The following is a 17,868-nucleotide window of genomic DNA, read 5'->3' as shown; positions in this document are numbered from 1 at the left end:
TCAGTGAAGCATCTGACTCCTGGTTTCGGCTCAGGACACAATCTCAGGGTCCTAGGATCGAGCCCTGCAGCAGGTTCCATGTTCAGTGCAAGTCTGTTTGAGATTCTCTTTCCTACTTCCTCTGTCCTTCCTGCTTGTGCGCTCTCTCCTTCTAAGATAAATCAATAAATCTTTAAAAAAAAAAAAAAAAGGAATGGTCAGAGCAACCACATGGAACAGGTGACATCTCAGCTGATAATTGCCAGGTTAAAATGTGGTGGCCATGCGAAGATTTGGGGAGTGGCATCCAGGCAGCGGTGAGATCATGTGCAAAGGCCCGGAGGCAGGGACCAGCTTGACACATTGTGGCTGGTATGCAGGGAACAAAGCGAGCAGAAGATGGTGAGGTGAGAAGCAAAAGGAGAAAAAAAATGAAAGAAGAGATGTGAAAATCAAGGAGAGAGAGAAGCTCCAAAGAGGAGGTCCATCAGTCCCCCATGTGCAGTGCCCCAGGGAACTCCACAAAGCATCCAGTACATTTAGCAAAAACTGTTCCAGCAGGGTAGTAGGGGTCACCACAAGGTCCAGCACACTGGGAATTCAAGAAGGAACTACAAGTGGGGCCCAGGTGGCTCAGTCAGTTGAGCATCCAATTCTTGATTTCAGCCCAGGCCATGACCTCAGGGTCCTGGGATCTGGCCCAGCATTTGGACATTCTCTCTCTTCCACTCTCTCTGCCCCTCCCCCAACTCACACTCTCTCCCCCAACCCCTCTCCAAAAAGAAAAAGAAAAGAAAAAAAGAAGGAACTATAGACATCCTTTCCAAGGAGTCCAAGGAAGATTCCAGTCCATAAAGTCTGAAACAGGTAAAACCTAAACAACATCATATAGGGATCACAAATGTAGGAGACAGGGGCGCCTGGGTGGCTCAGTGGTTTAAGCCGCTGCCTTCGGCTCAGGTCATGATCTCAGGGTCCTGGGATCGAGTCCCACATCGGGCTCTCTGCTCAGCAGGGAGCCTGCTTCCCTATCTCTCTCTCTCTCTCTCTGGCTGCCTCTCCGACTACTTGTGATTTCTCTCTGTCAAATTAATAAATAAAAGCTTTAAAAAAAAAAAAACACAAATGTAGGAGACAGAACTAAAAAGCCAAGCTGGAATGGCCACCATCGAGGTCTGGTAATGAGTACCTGGTGGGTGGAGGGACACAGGTAAGTTCGATGGGAGCTCCTGGGTGTGGGCGCTGTCCTCCTGATACCCCCAGGTAGTGGTCACTCAAGGGTATGCTGATGTTTATAGACTTTCTTTTATGTGTGCTTTTTCACAATAAAAGAGATTTTTCTAAAAAACAAAGAAAAGAAAAGCCAATTATAGTAGTCCAGGAAAAGAAAACAAGAGCAAGAAATGGTGTTGGCCGAAGAAATGGGAAGGAGGGGAAAAATGAGAAAAGTAGTCACAAATTACTGAAAGAAAGTGGTCACATTTGGCTTCTGTCTTTAAAGTCTTATTTCCCTTCGTTTCCTTGAGGCAGAAGTCTATGTAATCGCTGGCATGGTTTGTAAGAAGACAGGGCTGGCCATGAGGAGAAGGGTTAGGAGACCAGGGATGTGTTAGGAGATGGGGTCTGGGTCCTTGGTGCTCGGAGAGCCAGACAAGGCTGAAGGCACAGGTAGATGGCTTGAGATCCCCAAGGAGAGGAGAGAAGCTGGGTCCAAAGTACAGGGGAACACTGGGGCTCTGAGCCAATCCTGGGTGCAGAGTGCTAACAAGCATCGGGACCCAGGTGGGACACACAGAGGGGCTGGGAGCCTTGTGTCCTCACAGGCTCACTGACCCCTGGGGACTGCCAAAGGCGTGAGCTCATGAAAACACTTGCAAAACCATTCTTCAAGTAGAACAGCCAGGGTATTTTTCCCCTCCCTGCCCTCTCCTCCCTCAGAAGAAAAAAAAAAAAAATGAAATGAGTAAAAAGCTCCTTAAAGCTTGGGTGAGAGTTGACCCCATGTATATAACCATTAATCTCATTACCAGCATAAGCAGGTGAAAAATTACAAAGATGAATGTCCATGACTTATAATCAACCTTTAAGCAAAGAAAATGTTGCTTTTGGCACCAGGAGGGAGCTTCTATTTTCCTTCCCCACAAGTCAAAACTCTGGAAAGAGGAAACACTCCCAGGGAGTAGTGATGAGAAACGGGCCTGCCCACAGCCACGCTGAGCTCACTGCTCTCCCCACCTGGCGTCCAGGGGCCTCCACCCTGCCCCAGATGGAGGGGCGGATGAGCAGCGTCACACCCCTGACCTCTCCCTCTCTCTCTAAAGAGCCAGGCATCTCCATCCAGCCTGCCCTGGTCCCACCCACAGGAGGTTTTTTGGCTGATCTCTCACTCCTACTCAAAATCCTGAATGGTGCCTTAGAGAATCCACGAAAAGCTATGGGTAATATACCCCTCCATCAAAAAAGGGAAAATGCAAGCAAAGCAGGGTAATGGATATGGGGTGGTTTCTGGCCATCACATTATATATTTACCCGCCTTTCAGGAGCAGCCCGGGAGCTTCCTTCTGGGGTCCACACAACCCGTCTGCCCCCCACCCCCACCATCAGTGTTTCCTATTCCTGGATCCAAAACTGAATTTTGCAATGACACGAACCCACAGTGTGTTAAGCTAACCTGGACCAGATTTTCTGTCACTTACAATTGAGAATCTTAACAGAGATAAGGGCATACACCAAAATCTGTTGTGTATCATTTTAGGAGTCTCACAGACTCCCTAGAGCTCACTCACACACCCCTGGTTGAAGACTCCTGGCCCAGGGACATAGTGGAAACTCCAAAAGAGGCATTCAAAGTCTATCACTACCTAACCCCCACCTATCTTCCCAAACGCTTTTCTCTCCACTGCCTTCCATTTACCCAATTCCTGATAAACTGGAAGATTCCCAACCCCTGTTTTCCTCATATTGCTAGCCCAAACCAGAGTCCTCCCTTCTGAATCTCTGAAGACCCAAATCCCAGCTCCTACTTTAAGGCTAAGCTCCAAGGGTAGATGGATGGATGCATAGATTAGTGGCGGATGAGCAGTTAGCAGGTGGAAGATGGCTGGCCAAGAAGGCAGAAGGTCAATGAGTAAGTGAACTGGTATACAGATGGACAGTTGATGAAGAGAAGGATAGAGGAATAGACAGATGGTGAACAAACGATAAACGGGTGAGTGAACAAATGGCAGATAGAGGACAGATGGATGGGAAAGTGGGTCAGTGGATGAAAGGGCAACCAGCATGTGGATGCCTGTCCAATGGATGGGCAGATGGGTGGGTACATAAGTGAGAGGGTAGAAGATGGATGGATGGGAAGGTGGGTTAATGGGTGGGCATATCACCGCAGGAATGAATGGCTGAGGAGAAGTTCAATGACCAGGCAGGAAATGGGTCAGTGGACAAAAGGACGCAGGCATAGCAGGTGGGTACATAGGTGCATGAGCAGCAGATAGGCAGGTGGAGCTAGGGAAGTTCTCTTGGTGCTCAATCAGGACTCTTCCCAAACTCCCTGGAAAGCCCTAGAATAAGGCCAAAGGCTCTCTGATAGGCCAGTATCTCAAACAATTCTTGGCCAAACAATTCTTGGCTATTCACATTGAATAGCTTGGAAGCATGGCCATCAAGTCACACTGGCCTGCATTCACAGCCCAACAGAGTAGACTCCCACTATTTGACCACAGACCAGGGACTGGCTCTCTGAACCTCATTTTCCCCATCTGTTAAATGGGAACCATCACGGTTTCCTCACAAGGTACTGTGGGATGAAATAAAGAATTCTCTGCAGGGACGCCTGGGTGGCTCAGTTGGTTAGGCAGCTGCCTTCGGCTCAGGTCATGATCCCAGCATCCTGGGATCGAGTCCCACATCAGGCTCCTTGCTCCGCAGGGAGCCTGCTTCTCCCTCTGCCTCTGCCTCTGCCTTCCACTCTGTCTGCCTGTGCTCGCTCTCACTCTCTCTCTCTTACAAATAAATAAATAAAATCTTTAAAAAAAAAAAAAAAGAATTCTCTGCAGAGGCTAGCCCAAGACATGGGACAGTTAGAGCTGACAATAATTTCCATCCTATTAAAAAAAAAATTGTTCTGGGGCCTAGAAAAAGAAAAGGGCAGCCACCTCACATTTTGTAAGACAAGGAAAATCCTGACGCCAAAAGCAGACATGGATACTCTAAGCAGACAGAAGTAGAGGCCAGTTTCATTTACAAATCCTAGCTGCCAGGTCCTAAATAAAATACCAGAAAATTGAACCCAGCAGCTGTTAAGGGGGATAATACATTCTATACAACAGCATTACTTCAGGAATTCAAGGGTAGTTCAATATTTTAAAAAAGCAATGCAATTCACCAAAAAGAAAAATCGAAGGGGTCACCTCACTAGATGCTGGGGAAAAAAAATTCTATAAAATCTGACATCCTGATTAAAATTTCGGAGAGAGGGGCGCCTGGGTAGCTCAGTGGGTTAAGCATCTGTCCTCCACTCAGGTCATGATCCCAGGGTCCTGGGATCAAGCCCCACATTGGGCTCTCTGCTCAGAAGGGAGCCTGCTTCCCCCTTTCTCTCTGCCTGCCTCTCTGCCTACTTGTGATCTCTCCCTGTCAAATAAATAAATAAAAATCTTTAAAAAAATAAAACAAAATCTCAGACAGAAGTCAGCTCCTTTTGGTAGAGAGGACCACCTTCCAGGCTTCTATGGAAATGGACTCGCCCGAGTGTTCATGGGAACGGAAGTCGGATGTATGAATGTGTCCACGTGTACACTCTGATGTGAGGGAGAGTGAACGCATTCACATGTCTGTGAACTTTTAAGGGTGTATAATGTGAATGCCTTTGGTAGGGGTGTGTGCAAATTTAAGTGTGTATGATTCTGTGTGAGGAGGTGTGAATATGTACATAACACAAACATGTGTGTGCATGTACACGTGCTAGGCCATCCCCCACTGGCGGGTCCCACCCCTCCTGCAGCCCAAGCCAGTGAGTTACTGCTTGCCAAGTCTCCTGAGCTTTCCCCTCTCTCTACCTGTGTCCCTTCCCCTCTGCCCTGACCACGCTCTCTCCTTGATGCCCCCATGACTGGTTTCCTGCTCCCCGCCTCAGCCCCACCTCACTCAGAGCTCCAACACAGGCCATCCCGTCCAGCACCCCACCACTCCAGCCTGTGTCAACAGCCCCACGGACATCACCACACTCGGGGCACAGTCAGTGCCCTGGGGAGGCTCTTTCTGCCATCAATCACATCTCAGAGATCCCATCCTCTGCCTGTACCCACCCATCTGCCTGTCCCCTCAGGGACCGGGACAGGCAGGGTCGTGTCCTACACTTAGGAGCCAACATCGTACACTGATGTCTCCGCCTGCTTGTCTCCCCAGCTGCACTTGATTCTGAGGCAAGTACTCTGCCCTCCTGCTCAGCCTTGACCTGGGGTCTGGGCCACAGCGGGCACTCAGAATGCTTTGGGTGGGTGGGTGAATGAATTAGTGTGCATGGCCCCAGCAAGTCCTAATACAGGACATGGGATGAATTATAAATGTAAGTGCAACCTACACTCATCCCAGAAGGGCCTTTGAGATCAGCAAAAACTTGCCTGAGGTCACCTGGCAAGTCACCAACTGAGCTGGGAGCCCCAAGCACACAGGTGCTCAGAAGCCTTTTCTCATGTGTCACCATTTAGCCTCACAGCTCCACAGGGGGCAAGGGTGGAGCAGAAAGGGACTTTCTCAGGGCTTCCAGTGGGGAGGCCTGTGTGCAGCAGACCCTGCCGGGTCTCGCCCCAGCTATGGCATCCCCAACGCCACCTCCCCCCACCCCCCGCCAGGCCATAACCCACCCCTGCCAGAGCAGAGACAGACAATAATCAGGACGAAGCTCTGGACTTCCCAGGCTGCTGGGCCACTCCAGCATATGACGTTCTGAGAAGGCCTGTTCCATTGGTTTATGGGCCCAATCAGAGCAGCCTCCCAGCCACACCCAGGTAGGGACTCAAGGAGATGATGCAGAGACCCTAGCATGTCACCTGGCAAACAAAAGGCACTCAATACATGTTCAACATTTTAAGAAATTGCTATTCCCAGCTACTCTAAATCTTTCACAGCTCCTCGACTCCACCTGTTCCTTGATTCCCTCTGCCAGGCCCAAATGGTCTCCCCTTATCAAACTCCTATTCATCCCTCAAAGCCCAGCTCAGTATCTCCTCCTCTGAGAAACCTTTCTTCAGAGTTCACAGCTGCCTCTCTCGATCTCCCTGCACTCTGTACACAGAGCCCCCGATTCTGCACAGGGTTTGCAGACAAGAAAGATATAAAAGCAAGAGGGTTAGACCAAACCCACAGAGTAATAGATTCTGCCCACACCCTCGCTACTTGGGACAAGTGTGGTTGGGGTGGAGGTCAAGACCCCAGAGCCCCTACCCCTTCTCTTGACTCAATAGGGAGTCAGTGGAGGACAGATGCTTAACCCACTGAGCTACTCAATAGGGAGTCAAGAGAAGGGGTAAGGGCTACCCCAGAGGGTGAAGAGCCGCTGTTCCTCATCCTGGAACATGCTAACATTCCCTTTGGGATGGGTTTACCATGTGACCTGGGAACAGGGAAGAAACTGCAGACCAAGTAAACAGACAACTCAATGATGCTCTGGGGATCTCCACCTCCTTCTCCTAGCAAGAGAAACCCAATCATCCTTTGGGGAGCCACCCTCTCTTGGGTTACATGGACCACAGGATGGCCATCCCCCATCCATAGGGACCACCACATGGGCCCACACTGCAGCTTCTGAGCTCAAAGGAGTGAGCCCAGAGATGCCGGGCCATGTAACTGCCTGATGGAGACACAGACCCAAGGGCATCTTTAGAGCCCCTGGATAAAGCCATGCCTGAAACTGCACCCTGTACTTTTTCGTTCCATGACTTTTTTGTTGAAGTTACACTTTCTCTCAACCTGTGATCAAAAGAATCCTGACATTTGTGATGAAAGTAAGAGTAGCCAACTGTGTTGTGTTGGTTGCTGATTCGACTCTGAGACTGTTGGTCTCTGGAGTTCATAAACTTGGTCCCTGCAGCAAGAACCTCCTGCACTGCTAGTCTGCTTTATGTAGAGCCCATTCTCAGGGACCAGCTGGAGAGAGCTTACAGAGCCCCTGTTACTATCACAACCCTGCCCCCGGCCACAGCCCATTGGCCCATCATGGACATTTCACCCACGATGGGCCAAACAGAGCTCTTCCCCAGGATTCCGCACTGGACCTAAAAGAACATACAGAGCATCTCCGGGGGGAAGAACTATGAGCCAGGCAGCCTCCAAGCTGAAGGCACATTTAAGTCATTTTGAGAAAATTGCAGAGCTTGCAGAGAAAACCAGAAACAAAATAAAGACGGGGTGTAAGCCAGTCTTGGCTGCATCAGAAACCCTCACTGTAGTTTTCTCTGGGCCAGCGGGGCCTAGTCTCCCCTGACAATGCAGTGGAGCCCCCTGCTTCTCCTGAGTGACATCCAATGAAGCCCGTGTGAAGGAGAAATCACTCACCCCACAGTGGACAGGCCCCATCTGAAGCCCAGCACAGGGGAAATCCCTGTGGGACAGAGCCCAGGGCGTGGGTGGGCCACCGTGCCCTATGCTGAGGCCCTACCCTCCCCATGAGACCCCTGAGATCTGGAGCCAAGAGGGAGGGTCACTAGTCCTACCCCACGCACAGGAAGCCACAGCCATTCCAAGGGGCGTACCTGGCCCAGGCACGTCCTGCCTTGGGATCACAGTGGGGCATTTCAGGGACAGGCAACTGACGTCACCATATCCTTTCCCCGGCCAGCACTCCATTACATGAGTCTCTCTCACTCGTCAGGGTGCAAGGTCAGCCATTCAGTTCAAGGAAACGAGTTACGAGGGGTGATGGGAGTAGGGCAAACTTTTCCTCACACTGGGGCATGTCGTTAATTAAGGGCCCAAGCAGCCATTATCATGAGTGTGATTGGAATTACCCATGAGACGTATCATTAATGACCTCTGCTCACCAGACTTCATAGCTTACACGGCACTCTCCCATCTAGCCAGGCCTAGATTCCCCATGTCATCCAGAGACTGGGCCCAGCCTCACCTCACCAGCTACCATCAACTTCCTTCCTCAGCACTAGAGCCCTGGTCCTAAGCCCCTGGCCCACGACACCCTAGCATGGGTCCCAGGCCACTGGACACCTCAAAGAATGCCTCAAACCCCTGGCCTAAGAACCAGGGACTTGGCCTCAGAGGAGACATCCCTGCTGGAGGGACTGCAGCCTCCTGTTACATCCCTGCCCAGCAGGAAACATGCCAGTGAGGGCCCAGAAAAATGGAAAAGGGGATTCCCAAGAAGCTGGGAGGTGTGGGAGGACCAGCCAGAGGGGTCTGCCCAAGTGAGACTACAGAGGACCGTGCAGGATGAGCTCAGATCTCAGAGACAAGGCAGAAGCAACAGAAGCCCATGGAGAGTAATTCCCCCCCTATCCAGTCTCTTTCCACCACTCAGGATCACAGAGAACTCCCTGTGGAAAACTCGTGTGCCTTGCACGTCTCCCTGCTGCTTGCCAACCTTTGTAGCAAAGAGAGAGCAGGTCCCTCGGCTCAAGGCTGAAGCAGGGAAAAGAAGTCATGAGGGTTCAAAGCCCTGCTTGGCTGTTGTTAATCTTTATTTTTTCATGGGTATTGCTGATTTAGGGCAAATCTGATTTTTATCTACAGCTCTGACAAAAGGTCTCCTTTTAAATAAGGACAAGTAAAACAGAGAAGGGGTTTTTTAAAATATACTATGTGTCACGTAAAGGCATGGCAGGTCATTAGGTCTGGCGGAAAACGTTGACAGTGTAATGCTAAGCATTACTTTATCAGAAGAGGAAGCCGATACCCACTGGCTTTTTCCCCAAGAGAGGACACAAGTACCCCTATGGGGCCTCCCTTCATCAGCCCCATAGGCAGGGACCAGCAGCAGAAACCATGAGATGTCCATGGTCAGACAACATTTGAATTATTCTGCTTGGAGGACACGCCAGGGGACAGATAATGAACACTGAGATGCTCGATCAGCACCAAACCACCACAAGGACAGCTAATCTCTCAGCTCCCGAGAACTAGGAGGCTGACACGGAAACCACAGGGAAGAGCTATGGCCGTGTGTCTGTGGGCATGTGTGTACACACATGCCTGTGAGTGCTGGGAGTCAAGAAGATAACAGTTCTGAACCACCGCCTTTGAGGAGTTGGCATGTGTGAAGACCACCAAGGGCCCAGATCCCCTGAGGTGGCCCTGATCCACAGAGGTCCAGCCCCACTCTGCCTGTCCCACTCATTCCCAAATGGGCTCAGAACCCTTTCCTGGCTCCCTCTGGCTCAGACAAGAGGCCACAGACTTGCTGGGGGTTTGGGAGCTCTTCTCCGGGGTCCTGACAGTTCTCTACCACAATGTTTTTAATGTTGTGCTCTCATTTTAAGGAGTCATCGAGAACAGAATTATCTGGATCACTGAATGCTCACTTTGTGACCAAAGACACAGCTGGGAATTCAGGGCTAGGATGGGAGACCCAGGCTGAGGAAAGAAGAACTCTGGGAGGCTTATCAAACCCAGTGTGACCTGGGGTACCTGGGTGGCTCAGTCATGATCCCAGGGTCCTGGGATCGTGTCCTGCATCGGGTCCCTGCTCAGCGGGAAGCCTGCTTCTCCCCCTGCCCGATGCTCACCCTTGCTTGTGTTCTGCTCTCTCTCTGATAAATACATAAAAAATCTTTTTAAAAAATGGTGTGTCCTGCCCACAAGGCAAAGGGCTGGCCCCTACGATGGCATCTCAATGATGAGAAGGAGGACAGGAGAGCGGAAAAAACCCAACTCGCATAAGTTAGTGAAGCACGGTGTAGCTGTTAAAAATGGTGCTCTGGGCCCCCTGTAGCCTGCACACCAACCCTGCAGACAGGCCACTACCACCAGGCCCACTTTACAGATGGAGAAGCTGAGGCTGGGACACAAAGCCCTCATTATGCGGGCTCCCAGGACTCAGGCCAGGCAGGCATGCCAGCATCCTCCAGGCTTCCCTGGCCTGGCTGGGTCTTCACCCTACTGGCACTCCACAGGCCAGGCCTTCTCACATTTCAGGCCATTCCTGGCCATCAAACCATAGCAGAGCCAGGAGGGCTGTCCCAAGTTTGCAATGAGGAAATTGAAAGATTGAAGCTCTTGCAGGTCAGGGCCTGCCTGCAGCCAAAAAGGCCTCTGGTGGTCAGAGGCAGCCATCCCAGTCCCCTGGAATGTGGGTGCTCACTGCCCCCCACCCTCTCAGCCAGGCCAAGTCTCCTAGCCCGGGGCAGGCAGGCAGCCCTGCTTCCTCACCAGCATGTGACCTGGGCGGGGTCACTCTGGCCTACAATGCAGCATCCCCCCACCAGAAAAGCTAAGCTCCCCACCCTGGAGGAAGGAAATAACCTTTCCCCAAACCAGCACTCTCTTTGCAACAATCTCCATATATGAGAAGACAGAGGCATTTTTGCAATGCTTCCAAGTTCCAATAAACGTGAGGACAATGGTGCAAAATGACGCAGGGCTTGACCTGAGAGGGGCCCTGGGAAGGGACCAGACCGGAGGAGGTAAATTAGCAGGGCGTGCGTGCCAGTGGTGCCCGTGATCAAGGGGCAGCCCATCCGGAGCAGGACCTGAAGGTGGACAGACCTGGCTCCTGCCCCAGTTCTTCCTCCAGACTTGCCATGCGACCCTCTCGCAGCCTCAGTTTCCCTGCCCTGTCACTCTCACAAGCCTCCCACCGATCATCTCACCCCCCTCTAGTCCCTCATGCCTGGACTGATTGCCAGACAGACCCTCCAACCCTCTGGCCATGCCCATCCTCTTCTAAGAAATGCCCCAAGACTGCCCATCTCCAGGTCACAGGCCAGGATTTGAGGTTCCCCATTGTCAGGGTTCAGTCCACCAGCACAACTTTATGGCCCACCTCTCCTCCAACCCACCTCTCCAAGAGAAATTGGGTTTTCTCCTGTTCGTGTCTCCCTCACCTTTTTACCTTCACATCACAGAGCCTGTACACCTCCTCTTGGAGGTCTACCCTGTCCACCACCAGACTCAGCTAGATGCTTCCTTGGCTATCAGGACCACTGTGCTCTCTCCTTCAGGACAGCCCTGACTGAAGCAGGTCAGAACTGCCTATGTGCCTCCCTGGAGCCCCTGAATTGGCATGGAAGGGACAACAGGCCATCCCACACCAGAGGCTACTGTGAGCACCCCAAAACCTTGGGCACACATCCCTGGCATGGATGTCCAGGGAGCCACTGTCCCGGAACCCTGACTCTGCAAGTAACGTGTTCCCAGCAATGCTCAGCCTCCCATACGGCCCAGTTCCAGGCCCCTGTGGCTCTCCCCCAGCAGCTCAGGAATGGGGGTACTTTAAAATCTCAATCAGGGCTGGCCCCTCCCTGAACTGAATCTGTAACCACCCAAAATAAAAATGAAAGCCCTCCTGTGGCGCCCAGATGTGGCCCACCCTCCAGGGGCTCTCCTTGCTCATAGGGGTCCTGATTTCTAGCTGCCCCAGGTCATTTGTGCCTGCCATGACCTCTGCCTGAACAGCCCTACTCCACCCAGGCGTCTGCTCCATTGACACCTCTCATGCTCAACCTAAAATATCCAGACCCAACTCTCAGCCCCAGACCAGGTTTGCCATCTCTTTAGCGCAACCACAGCCAGCATAGGACATCACAGTGAGCACCCACACATCCCCTGTGTGTGTGTCTCCCACCAGAAAGCAGGCTCTGTGGGGGCAGAGGATGTTGCCTTGGTCACTGTCCTATGCCCAGCACTCAGAACAGCATCCAGGACCCAGTAGATGCTCAATAAATGGAACGAGTGATCTCATTTCCTCCTTCAGTTAACCCTAACAGAGACAGGACACCCATTTTACAGATTAAAAAAACTGAGGCTCAGAGGTGTAAGTCACTGGCCTGATGGGATCACAGCCTGCGAGCGGCAGAGCCGGGAATCCAAACCTTGTAGGATGCCAAAGCAAGGATTTCTTACCCCTGGCTTCCCCTGGCTCTGGACCTGCAGCTCATCTCCCAACCAGCTGGCAGGGCTGACTGGGGAAACAATCTCAGGACAAAACCGTAAGTGCTGTGGGTGCCCAAGCCAGGAGGAGTCAGCGGTCAAATCACCAGAAGGAAACACACCCACAGGAAAAGGGGGTAAGAAACGGAGTGAGAGAGAGAAAGGGTAGGTTTTTTTCTTTTGTCCATTTGCCAAACTTTGCAAAAAGTGACTTTGTTACCATCTAATTTAATCTCAGTGGAAACTTTTATGTACCATGCCAGGAAGAAGTTAGTCCGTTCAACAACAAGGTCAGTGAAGCAGGGAATTTAAAAACCACCCTTAAACACTTCCACTTAAAACTCACAAATGAACGGTCACCCACCAACAGCCCATCTGCTTTTTAATTTAATGTTTTGAACAGGCAATGCAGTCGTGTGGTTCAAAAAAGCAGAAAATATTTTTAAAATTTTTTAAAAAGGCACTAGGACATGTCACCTCACCCTTGCACCCTTGTCCCCCTCCTGCCCACCCCAACCCACCCCCAGGTGACCACAGGTGAACACTGCAACTTGTTCCTTGTGTTTCCTCCCAGGCCTTGTTTATGTTTACACAAGCTAACAGGAAGTTGGATTTCTTATTGGACACAAGAGGCAGCACGGTTTACAAGCCATTCGGCAATGTGGCACCTATTTTCTTCTCTTAATAGATCTTGAAAGACCTTTCCACAAAGAGTGTCCTCATTTTTTAAAGCTGCATAATATTCCAAGGTGAGGCCATCCCAGCATCTGTCACCCCGGATCTCAAATGTCCAGTCACAGACCTATCTCCCTCCTCTGCCAGTAGCTTCTCAACGGTGAGAACTGCACCCCAGCATGGGGCCTAGCACAAGCCTCCCAATCTTCCTCAAGAGGGTGTCATAAAACGGAAATCCGATCTCCTTGCTTCTTCCACCAAAACCTTTCAGTCGCTTTCAAACTCCCTATGCTGACCCTCCTTCACTTCCTTGGCACCCTCTCACCTCTCCCTGACTCACTCCAGCCTCCTCCTTTTCCATTCCTCACACATACCAAACAGGATTCTACCTCAGGCCCTTTGCACTAGCTGTGCCCCCTGCTTGGCATTCTCCCTCACCACTCTGGTCTCAGCTCAGAAGTTCCCTCCTCAAAGGGCCCTCCCTGCCCTTTCTGTTTAGCTGTTCTGTTGACTTAAGCTCCTTTACAGCATCTGAAATCAACGTGAATAATTAATGTCATTAATTTCTTTGTTCCCTGAATCACACCACCTCACTATCTAACTAGAATATAGACTGCATGGGAACAAAGAGAGTATCTGCATTGCTCACCCTGAGTACCTACCTGGACAGTGCCTCTTCTAGGATGTGACTCCCACACTCCAGCCCAGGAAAGCCAAGCTCCCGCAGCAGCTCCCACCTGGTAGAATTATTCCTGGCAGCCCTCACAAAGCTTATGGGACTGTGGGAGTCCAGCACCCAGAATCCTGCCACGAGCTGGAACTGCATCCCAGGCCAAGGTCTTCGACTAGGGGAAGCCTTTCAGAATTCAAGAAGCCTGGGAGCAGGGCTACACCCAACTGCCTCCCAACAGTGGTCCCAAGGATTCCATCCTCTCCCCTCCCCTTCAGATTCATGAGCCCTAGAAAGCTCAAGAGCACAGTACCCATTTTACAGAAGGGAAGACTGAGGACCTGAGAAGGGATGGATGGGCCCTCTGCACCATCTTACACAGCCCAGCACCTTCCTCCCCAGTGGAAAATAAAACCCCCAGGAAGCTTGAGGAAGAGGTCAGGGCTGCCCACCATCCCCAGTCACTACAGAAGGGCTGGCCCTCATTCAGTCAGACAACAAACTTCCAGGATGTTGCACATACCAGGGGGCACTTCACTGACATCAGCCACAGAAGTGTGCTCACAAGAGAGAGCAGAGTCACAGAAGCTGGGACTTAAAGTAACACAGCAACTGCCCCACCCTGTGCCACCCATGGAGAGGCCACCCAAGGGAATGCGAGCTGGGACCTGGGAGCCTGTTCTCCACCTGAGTCCCTCCTTGTAAGGCATCTCATCCACCACTGACCAGGGACTTACAGGGAAAATGCAAGGTTAGCATGAAACCTGATGTCCAGCTGGGCACACTGTGATGCTCCTGAGGCCAGACAGACTTGAGACTCAGCAGTCTTTATCCTGGTGGTCAAGGGGTCATTGTGGATATGACTGTAAGACGAACAGAAAACCATGCTGAGCTTTCAGGCTGATGAAAACGGCCTGGCTGGCTTGGCTGGTGGAGCCTGTGACTCTTGATCTCAGGGCAGTGAGTTCAAGCCCCATGTTGAGTATAAAGATTACTTAGAAATTTAAAGAAATCTTTAAAAAAAAAAAAAAAAGGAACCTGGGTGGTCATTTAAATCTTCACTTTATTGTGAAATCTTCTTCATTTTAGGTCCTGAATTTAGCTCTACCCTGACCCCTGTAGAGAATGCAACTTCACTTCCCTGGTCATTCCACAAGCATTTATTAAGCACCTACTGTGTGCCAGGTATGGACCTGGCTCAGGGACTTCACCCAGGGTTGATGAAACCAAGTCCCTCCACTCACGGATTCATCAAAAGAGGGCAAAGAGCTTGGCTTTAGGGCCAACAAACTCTGGGTTGAAATTTCAGCTCTACCACTTGCTTGCTAGAAAACTCTTTCCAAGCCTCAGTTTCCCCATCTGTCAAATAAGGTAAGAATGTGACCTTGCAGAATCATTGATGGAATCTGGTAAGAAATTTGACTGTCAAAGCTGGCTCTGATATCATGGCCTTCCTCCCATGGGGCTCCCAGGCCACTGTTCCCACAGTCCAGCAGAAAGCGCCTGCCATCATCACAAAGATGCCTTGTGGTCCAGGCCTCTGGTATGCCCAAGTGCTGTGAAGAGGTGTAAGGCTCCCTCAAGGCTTTCCCAGTCCTGGGTGGGGGGACTAGCCTGGGCCCCTTTGGGGTAGGCAAGGTGCAAAAAGAGCCCAGTTTATATGGCAGGCACAGTCAACAATAGAGGTCTATGCAGGCCAGGTAGGAGCTGAGTCCCGGGTGGAGACTATAGCCAAATGATGCTCCTGTCCCATCCCCGTGGGGGCAGAGGCAGACAGCACTAGACAGTTGGTACCACAAAGGAACGTGGATCCTGGGCTTTCAGGTCTTATGATTTTTCAGGTAAAAGGTGAAAATCTGGACTTTTCTGTGAAACTTGCCAATTTGCAAATGCTGGCAGCTAATTAAATATTTAAAAATAATAACAACATGGTAAGAGCCAAGCAAAACACACAGAGCCAGTCAAAGCCGGGGCTGGCAGGTTTGCATAGCCAGCGTAAGATTCTTTGATTTCACCCATCCCCTGCCCGCTTCCCCTGTTTCACAGCTCTGGATCCAGGAAGGGAGGGTGGAAGTCAAGGAAGCAACAATTACAGGTCCCTCCCTCCTCCTGGTGGGGATCTTCACCCTCCTTTGCACGTGAGGAAGGTGAAGCTCAAAGCCCCAGTCATTCAGCTACAAACACTAGCCTGGCCGGCTCTTGGGGGCTTGCTCTGAGAGGGGCTATCCAAGGGGCTCTGCGTGATGATCAGCACCCAAATCTTTTTTTTTTTTTCTTTTTCTGGCCTGTCATAGTGACACCTGCTGGCTCACACCAGCTTTGGCTCACACCAGTCCTAGTGTAGTCACCTTCTAACAGGGCTGGTAATTGGGCCAAGAAATGGCAATGCTGCTTGGGAGAGTAGAGTGGGGGAAGGGGAGAAGATGCAAGGGGTGATGAGGAGTGGAGAGGCTGTCAGAGTCAGGCCCAGCTCTGAATGCCCCTCCCTGTGCTCCTACAACCTCCCAGTCCCAATGGTAAGTAAGAGAGCCTCAGCCAGGAGGCTTCCCCTGCCACAGCCCTCCTCTGGCTCCCAGCTAACTCAGGATAGCAGGCAGGGCTATGCCCATAGAGATGGAGGGTCAGGGGTGCATGGGACTATGAAGTTGGTGGATGTGACTCTGGGTGAAAGATTCAATGTGTGAGGCACTGTTACTCCAGTTATGCGAGAGACACGTGTGTGACACATGTGAGATAGAAATGCATGTGTGATAAACACACGTGTGACAGACATGCATGCTTGCCAGAGGCACACGCGTGTAACACAGACACAACTGTTTGAGAGAGAGGCGTGCCTGTCTGGGACACGCCCATGTGTGAGGCACGTGTGTGCAAAAGGGATCCAGGCATGTGTGTGAGAGATTGAGGGGGGGAGCGCTGAGCATGGGACTTTGCAACTGGGGGGCATGGGGGATGGGGTAACGGGTTGGTGGGTGCGCCCAAGCAGAGAGGGTGCAGGAACTTCTTTTGGCTACTGGTGCGCCTGTGTGGTAGTGTGGCAGGAGGGGGAAACTGAGAATGTGAGCTTGATGGTGGGGAGGAAGCTGAGGGGCAGCGGGAGGGGGGTAAGGGGGCGTAGGGAAGGAGGGCAGCAAGGCTGGGGGGTGGGCGGTGACCGGTTGGATGCAGCGGAGGGAGAGGGCGGCAGCACCGGCGATGGGGGGCGCTCGAGCCGGCGGGTGGGGGGACCCGCCTGCAGACCCCGAGGCCCCCCCCCCCCCGCTCCCTCGCGCCGGCTTCAGTGCCCGTATCCGTCCAATGGGACCGAGGCCGGGAGGGCGAGCCCGCAGCTGCGCGGCGGTGTGGGCACCCGGCGGCTTGGGGCGTACATCCGCGGGGCCGCCGAACCGTCGGGGCGTCCGAGGGCCCCCAAGCCGAGCTTAGCAACGGCGGCCCGGGAGGAGCGCGGCGCGGGAGGAGAGATGGGGACCCCGCGCGGGAAGGGGATCAGTGCGCACTCACCGCGGGGCGCTCCTCACGTCCAGCCGCCCGTCGCTCAGTCCGCCGGTCCGTCGCGCGTCGACAGTCGCGAGCCCCGAGCCCCTGCTCTGCGCGGCGCGGCGCGGCGCGGGGCGGGGCGAAGGCACGGAGGGGCGGCCATTAGCCCGCCCCCGGCCCCCTCTCCTAACTCCGCCTCCGGGGCGGGGTCTCCCCGCAGGCGGGGGAGGGGGCCGAGCCCGCGCCTCTAGCAGCCAGCGGAGCTGCGCGAACCGACGCCCAGAGACGGCCGCCAGGCGCGTCCTCAGCTGAGTCCCCAGCACCTCACCCGTCCAGCACCCCTCGTGCCCCGCCCAGCCTAAACTCAGTTCCAGATCCCGCGCTGCTGCCTTCAGCATCAGGGCCTCTGGGCCTGCCACCTCGACCAGCCCGGGCCTCAGTGTCCCCACCTGAAAGTTGGGCTCGACAACCCTGGGCACGGCCCGAGGGGTCTGCATACCGCAGTGCCAAGGGACAGGCGGTGTGACAGGATCAGAGGGCAGACTTCTCCATCCCCCTTGCTTTCTACCCTGGGGGCTCCCACACCCCACCTGACCTTCTGGCGCCCCACAGGGCTACTACTGGTCTTTGGACAGACTGATCCCAGCCCCCAGTTTTGGGGCAATCTAAGCTTGTCCTTTTCCTCAGCGCATACAGCTAGTTGCCTGTGACCCCTGTATGACCTCACCCAAAACCCTTGAACTCTGTGAGTCCAGCCTCCTCGTGTCTTGAATGGATTAACCCCTATGGGTAATGGGAAGCCAAGGAGAATCTGGCGTCCTACCCACAGCACAGGCCCCAAGACATAGTGAACACTCTGCCAAATGTAAACTAAACTCTTAATTACTGAGACTGTCATCCCCACAGCTGAGGCAGAATGGGGGTATCCAACTTAGAGTCTATGACTGACTGCTAGGAGACCCTTCTCAGAGCAG

The 17,868-nt window shown here is 52.6% G+C and overlaps 1 protein-coding gene across 5 annotated transcripts in view; it reads right to left on the bottom strand.

Moving 5' to 3' along the window:
- Positions 1–17,081, bottom strand: part of FBLN2 (fibulin 2) — an 83,905-nt gene extending 66,824 nt beyond the window's left edge. Inside the window, exons 1-2 of one of the 5 annotated variants that reach the window (XM_082729249.1) lie at positions 16,919–16,996; positions 14,155–14,280 (exon numbers count right to left, since the gene is read on the bottom strand). The gene's annotated coding sequence lies outside the window, so the exon portion shown is untranslated. Of the gene's footprint in view, positions 1–14,154; positions 14,281–16,918 lie in introns of all 5 variants that reach the window. The other 4 variants (XM_082729253.1, XM_082729252.1, XM_082729248.1 and 1 more) reach the window with 4 other exon arrangements.
- Positions 17,082–17,868: the final 787 nt, after the last annotated feature.

The sequence above is a fragment of the Mustela nivalis genome, assembly GCF_964662115.1.
Source record: "Mustela nivalis genome assembly, chromosome: 1".
NCBI lineage: Eukaryota > Metazoa > Chordata > Mammalia > Carnivora > Mustelidae > Mustela > Mustela nivalis.
This window is presented reverse-complemented; position numbering and strand designations above follow the sequence as displayed.